The sequence below is a fragment of the Nicotiana attenuata genome, unplaced genomic scaffold (genome assembly GCF_001879085.1).
Source record: "Nicotiana attenuata strain UT unplaced genomic scaffold, NIATTr2, whole genome shotgun sequence".
Taxonomy (NCBI): Eukaryota; Viridiplantae; Streptophyta; class Magnoliopsida; order Solanales; family Solanaceae; genus Nicotiana; species Nicotiana attenuata.
The window spans coordinates 7,586-14,925 of record NW_017671581.1 but is presented as its reverse complement, the minus strand read 5'-3'; positions in this window follow the sequence as shown (position 1 = coordinate 14,925).

Below are 7,340 nucleotides of genomic sequence, written 5' to 3'. Positions count from 1 at the left end.
GGGGGGGGGAAGGGGGAGGGAGTAAATAAGAGGTATAAGCAGAAAGAACTAACTAGATATCTCAGAGAAAACAGAGTCAAGTTAGAAGGGCTAATAGAGACAAGGATAAGAGAAAATAAAACAAATATAATTAGCAATAAAAGTGCTCCTGGATGGGGTTTTGAAGCCAATTTACACATGCAATGAATGGAAGAATTTGGCTACTATGGGACGGTAATGTATATAAGATTAAGATAGATTCTGAAGAAGGAAGCACAACTCATTCACTGTAATGTGATTAGCAGAAATCAAGCAATAGATTGTAACATGACAGTGATCTATGGTCACAATACATTGGAGTAGATGAAAGAACTTTGGCAGCAATTAGCGATTCTATCACAGACATGCTCTAAGCCTTGGCTTATTTAGGAAGATTTTAATTCAATACTATGTACACAAGACAGGCTACATGGTGCAATAGTTACTAGTCTTGAGATAAGGGACTTTGCCAATTGTGTGCACAACTGATACTCAATGAACTGCCTTGGAAGGGAGACTACTACACCTAGACAAATAAACTATAAGGAGGAGATAGAATCTGGAGCACAATAGACAGAGCTATGGGAAATGCAGAATGAATGATGTAATTTGGGCATTTAACTGATGAGTGTAAACTCCCATATATATCGAATCATTGTCCTATGATGATGGCCGCTAACATTAGAGAGCCAAGGATCAAATATTCTTTTAAATTCTTCAATGTCTGGGCAAACATGACAGATTTCTTAAATTACTGGAGGAATGCTAGACACAGAGGATTCACTTGATGAGAAATATATGGATGAAACAGAAGGATCTCAGAGAGAAGCTAAATATGCTAAATGAAATTGAGTTCAAGGTATTGCAACAAGATTAAATCAAGAAAGAGATGACCTATAAGAGATTCAAACCAAGATAAGCAAACAGTACTCAAATGAGCTAGCAGTAGAAGAGAAGAACCTCATTTGCCAACTTGAGAAATGGTCTATGATTGAAGAGAGTATCATGCAACAAAAGGCTAGGGCAATGTGGCTAAAACTTGGAGATGCCAACACTAGCTATTTTTCAGCTGTTATGATAGACAGAAAATAGAAGAAGCAAATCCTAGAACTTGTCTCTCAAGAGGGAAGGGGACTAGTTTATGTAACAGATATCAAGAAAGAAATTATACAGTTTCATAGTGTATACCCGTAAAATGGTACAATTGAATTTATATGTGGTTTATACACAAGTGAATTAGTTTTGATCCTAAAATAATAGATGAATTAGACAAAAATGTAATACTTAGCCTTAAAATGGAGATAAAATAGCAAAAATTATAATTCTGGGAGTAGGGCTTTCGGGGACAATAGCAATGATATCAGTAAACAAGAAGATAAAATTATATTGAGCTTTAAAGAGTGTAGCATATGTTTTCCAGAAAATTCATGTCCCTTACAATGATAATAAAACTCACTATTTATAGCTGCACCTAGGGAATAAGATCCTAGGATCAAGACTCTCTTTAATATCAATTATGAGGGCCATTGAAGAATGTGTAATCTTTAAGAGAAAAACCTTCCTTCTGACAAAAAATGGCCTCCTCTTCCAGAAACTCTAGTTCTTCAAAGAACAAAGGTAAAGCTGATGACGTTGCTCCTCCTACATTGAGAACCATAAACCCAAAGAGTCTGGTCACAACCAAAGATTTTGAAGAGAAGTATCCTTCTGCTAAACATTGTACGTGGGCCGTTAGCGTATATGCTTCTTCCATCCGTCCTTTCAGCATCCCTACTGTGAAGAAAGACTGTCACTATCAAGATTTGGACATTATCGCTCCCGACGTGGCGGAGCGGATAACCTTATCCAAGAAGGGTTTTACATATTTTGACATGTATCCCTTTACTTTGAGAGCGTTCTCTTTGAGTGGAGAGCTTGACTCAGTCATCGTGGAGTTTTGCCTCCGCTGCCAAGTGTGCTTGGCACAAGTAAGTCCTTCCGTGTGGAGGACGACTGCTTGTCTTCGGCGCTTGTTCCAGGAGACTGGAGAAGAGCTAACCCTAGCTCGAGTAATGAACCTCTATTCCCCCAAGATCTTCCGCGAGGAATGATAAATTTCAGCAAGCGCGGCCGCCATGCTATGGTATCCAGCATGGATGATGACAAGGATCGTGGGTGGATGGAACGATTCGTTTCAGTCACCTCTAGTGACATTATCCCGGCCATGGTTCCAGCCTTTCCGGAATTATGGAACCGCACTCGTAAGTCTATCATTGTTTTTTCTTCCGTTAATAATCATTCCACATCATTATTGACCCTTCTTCTTTTACTTATTTCAGCAACTCGGTGGGTTCCACCTAGGGTTGAAGGCTTGGATCAATGGGTCCAGAAAGTTTTGGATGTTACTTCGCCCGAAACCCGCACGTGGAAAGAACTGTCCCTTAAATATGGATAGAAGGCCAAAAATCATGATAAGTTGAACTCATCTTGTTTTTACCTTTCATATAAGGAAGTTTTTTTGACCCTTCTCTTCTATTGAATTCAAGTCTACCTCAGGGCTCAGTTGTCGTCCCCGAGGAGGACGTTTTGGCTAACCCTGCAGATGCGGCGAGGCTGCTGCAAGAGGGTTTTACACAGACAGGTGTCTCCGGTCCTGCTTCTGGTGCAAGTGCTTCTTCTTAGAGTCCCCGGCCGGAGAACAAACAACCAAAGAGAAGACGTCCCCTGCGGCCGGGGAAAGAAAAGAGAGCAAAGAATGCCACTCCCGAGTTGTCTCCGGAAGTTGTGGTGACGAGCCCCCCGCCCAGGACGACCATATATGCCATGATGATTGGCGATGATTGGGAAGCCAGCGAGGAGGGGGCTTCTCTTCAAAGAAGACGACGACTTTCCTCAGCTCAACAGACTGCTCAATCTGTTGAGTTAGTTACACCATTTGAGGACGATGCCTCGGCGCTCTGAGGGAGTTTGAGATGGTGGAAAATGTCAATCCCGCTTTCGGATCCCAGTTGTTGTGCCCGGTACAGTGAGGATGTGTACCGGGTCCCTGTTATCTTCGGTTGACGAGCAACCAACAAGCAGCACTGCGCTTGCCGCAACCACTTCTCATCCTTCAATGCCATCAGCTTCATCTCCTTCTTCACTAACTCTTCCTTTACCACTATCAACTTCTATATCATCTCCACCGCCCGCAACTGTCCGAGAAGAGGATGTCCCTCTCCCCCATCCCTAGTTCATGAGAGCTTGGGGCAAAATTATGCCACCCCCTCAGAAGATCCTCAAAGGAGGAGGAGCATGACACTCTCGGTCTCTACCAGTGCAACCTGTTGTCCCGGCCGGTGGAACTTGCTAACTATCTGAAGCCTTTGGCTTCAGAAAAAGATAGGGAAAAGATACAAGCTCTCTCGGGAGAGTGTTTGTTGAACAATGCTATACACAACGCCGCAGCAGTATATTCTTTGTTTCCTTCGTTGTCTCTTCTATCTTGATGTTATAGTATTTAGAGTTTGCACTTTTCGTTTCGCAAGCCAATTTTCTTGCTTCTGAGGGCCTCAAAAGGTTGATTTGAGAGAAGGAGGAACTTTACCTCCGGGCGGGATCAACTTTTGGCTGAGCGACTGCTCATCTCTCGGAACTGGAAGCTAAAGTTGTTGAGGCTATTGTGTTGGAGGCTCGGTTGCAGCAAAGCGAGCAAGAAGTAGAGACTCTTAGCCAAGAGATCATCCCGTTGAGGGTTCAATTTGGAGAGGCTAGGGCCAAATAGCTGAAGTCCATAATGTCGTTCTTGCTGCATCCGATCGCGAGGCTGCCTAAGCTGAAAGATTAAATAATTTGGAGGTGGCCTTGAACTTCAAAACTGAAGAGCTTGCTGTCGCCGGGGTGAAGTATGCCCAATTGGAGGAGAAGTATAAGAAGACTATTGAGCATTATAGACTTTTCAGCTCTACCGTCCATGTTCTCGATGTCAACCTCCAGTCTGGTAGATCCGCGGGGGAAAATCTTTCTGCCGAGGTTAACCAACTTAATGAAGAACTCAAGCACCGAGCAACTTCCCTCACTCTTGAAAAAATATATGTTATGTACAACATAAGGAGAAAAACCTTGGAAGAGGCTAAGGCGGGTGTCATTGACTTTGATGCCGAATCACTAAAGCCCGTCAGCTGGAGTCAATTGCTAAAAGAGGTCTTCCGGCCAGGACTGATGCTACCTATTCTTCTGGTTCCGATTTTGAATTCTCGAGAACTGGAGAGGAATCGGAAGGCGATGGTACTGAAGGTCAAAATGATAAAGGCCAAGGCATCGAGCCAGCGACGGATCTACCCACTTCTCCTGGGGGCGTGGATGCTTCTCATCCTCCGGGTTTCGGAGATGCGGCATCTTAGTTTTTGATTTCTTTTTCCAGCTTTTGTACTTGTGCCGTTTGGCACATTCATTGTAAACTAAAATACGATTTTTGTCACGACCCTAAACCCGGACCCGATCGTGATGGCACCTCTCGTGAAGACAAGGCCAGCCGACACACTCCTATTCCAATCTTAAGCAGTAACATAATAAGTATTAAGTCGTAAACATGATAAAATATCAAAAATAAGCAGCTAACAGTATAATTTGCGAAAAATAAACCCAACACAGCCCGACATCGGGGTGTCACTAGTCATGAGCATCTACTACGGTCCGAATACAACAAGAGTCTAAAATGTACTAGATACAGTCTAATGAAATAGAGAGGGAGAAAAGCAGTGCTGTGAACGTCGGACAGCTACCTTGCTAAACTCCGATGACTCTGCCTCTGAGCAGCCAATACCCGCTACCGGGTTCAGAAATACCTGAATCTGAACACAAGGTGCAGGGAGTAAAGTGAGTACTTCCAACTCAGTGAGTAATAAAAATAAATGAAGACTGAGTAATATGAAGCCACGTAAAGCACAACATTAAGCTACAAGAGGCATAACAAATCAGTGATTATAATTAAGCAGTGAAATCTCATAAACCTCTCTTAAACAGCTAAGCAATATACAGGAAAACAACTACTAAGTAAACACATAATAACTGCCCCTCGGGCACAGTAACAACAGAATCAGCCCCTTGGGCAATGTCACAGAACAATACCAGCCCCTCGGGCTATATCTCATATCACAATGGGTACCCGCGCTCACTGGGGGTGTACAGACTTCGGGAGGGGCCCTTTACGGCCCAAGCGCAATATCAAGCCATCTCGTGGCATCATAAACAGGCTCTCGGCCTCATATAAATCTCAAGCCATCTCGTGGCGTACAATCTCAGGCCCTCGGCCTCATTATCATAATCAATGTATCACTGCTGCGGCGTGCAGCCCGACCCAAATGTATCCTCACAACACAGGCCCTGGCCTTACTCAGTCAGAATCTCATAAGCTCCTCGGGCCACAGTAAAATATGAAGCTCAGCTCAAATACCTTTGAAAATATCATTTAATGTGTTTACAACAGAATAATACAGTTGAGTCTTTAAAATAGTAAAATATAGTGTGATTGAGCACCAATATGAAATCAATCAGTGAGGAAAATATCATTTAAAAATCCCCTAAGGGTTCAAACAGCTGGGCACGAAGCCCACATATGGTATTTAGCCCAAAAAATAATAATATTAAACAATAAACTATCAAATACACAGTAAAATAATCATTCGGGATGGACTAAGTCACAATCCCCAGCGGTGCTCTACCCCACGCTAGTCATCTAGCGTGTAAGTCACCTCAACATAGCCGTACGCTGTGAAATTCCTGGGTTTCCTATCCTCAGGACAGCATTTAAAATCATTACTCACCTCAATCCGGCCTGAAATCTAGCTTGCAATGCCTTTGCCCTTCGAAATGACTTTCGAGTGCTCCAAATCTACCAAGTTCAGATTTTTATCATTAAATTATGCTAAACGAATGAATTCCAATTGAAAAATATCGATCTTAAGCACAAAACCCGAAATCGGTCAAAATCCGACCCTCGTGCCCGCATCCCGGAACTGAAAAAACTTTATAACAAAATATTTTTCATCATCTCACGAGTCTGTACATATAAAGAACTCGAAAATCGGAGTTTGTTTGACCCCTCAAATCATCCCTAGAATGTCTCATAATCTCAAGCCCTAACTCCACCTTTTTCTACTGATTTTTATGAATTAAACACTAATATTTTCGTTCCTTAATCACAAATAATCAAGTTTTAGGGTCCAAAAGCCTTACCTCAATGAAGAACACTGATTTCCTCTCTTCAAAATTGCCTCCAAGCTCTTTTCCCGTTCAAAAATGGTGGAAAAAGGGTTCAAAGTCGCGGAACAGGTCTTTAAAACATTCTGCCCAGGTATATACTCTTTGCGATCGCGGAAAATGCTTTGAGATGGCGAAGCAGAACTTTTCTCAGCCCAAAATTTGCCCTTCGCGATCGCGGAAAATGCTTCGCGACCGCGAAGAACAAGTTCACAGCTCTTCCGGACAGCCTCCAGTGTAATGGTCATAACTTTTTGCACACAACTTTTTGTGACAAAAAATATAATTCGTCTTTAAATACATGAACCAATTACTTTTAGTGACGAAACACAAAATTTTGTAGCGAAGTTTCGTCCACTAAAGTTTCCCACCAAAAAATGAGTTGGCGCCATTTATTGAGTAATATTAGCGACAAATTTAAAGTTATCAGTGACACATTATTTTGTCACTTATGATGTATCCAATTAGCGACGAACCATTATTTGTCTTAGAACTAGGTAAAGTTTGGAGACAAAAAAGTTTCGTCACAAAAAATATGTTGTTAAAATAGCGACGAATTAGAATTAGTAGCTAAAAATTGTAAACTTTAGCCATAAAATTTTACATTTAATTATGACCTTCNAATTATTTTTATTGTCTACTAATTAACCTACAATTTTAATTACAACAAAAATTTTTGTACACAAAATATACAAGTTTTAAATGGCGACAACTTAACTTTGTAGTTGAATCATGCGATTACTCGCGACGAAAAAGATTTGTAGTCAAAACTAAATGATCATACTTTATGTTTAACTATGAATCTGAAGTTTTGTTCATGCAAGATACATATACTTACTTTAAGACTAATTGAACTTGTGATTGAAATAATCATCTTTTGAAAAATTATCAAGTTCGAGAAACTAAAATCCCTTTTTTACTTATATTAGAAATTTTAAGAATATTTTTCTTTCTATTTAGCTTTGAGCACAATTCACTTTCTCATTGAAAAGTATTAAGTTTATTTATTTCCATATTGGAGACGAACCATTTAATTTGGTTCTTTATAAAATTATTTATGCTGTAAATTTAACGCTTAGTTTCAAAATTAGTGTACCTTTTAT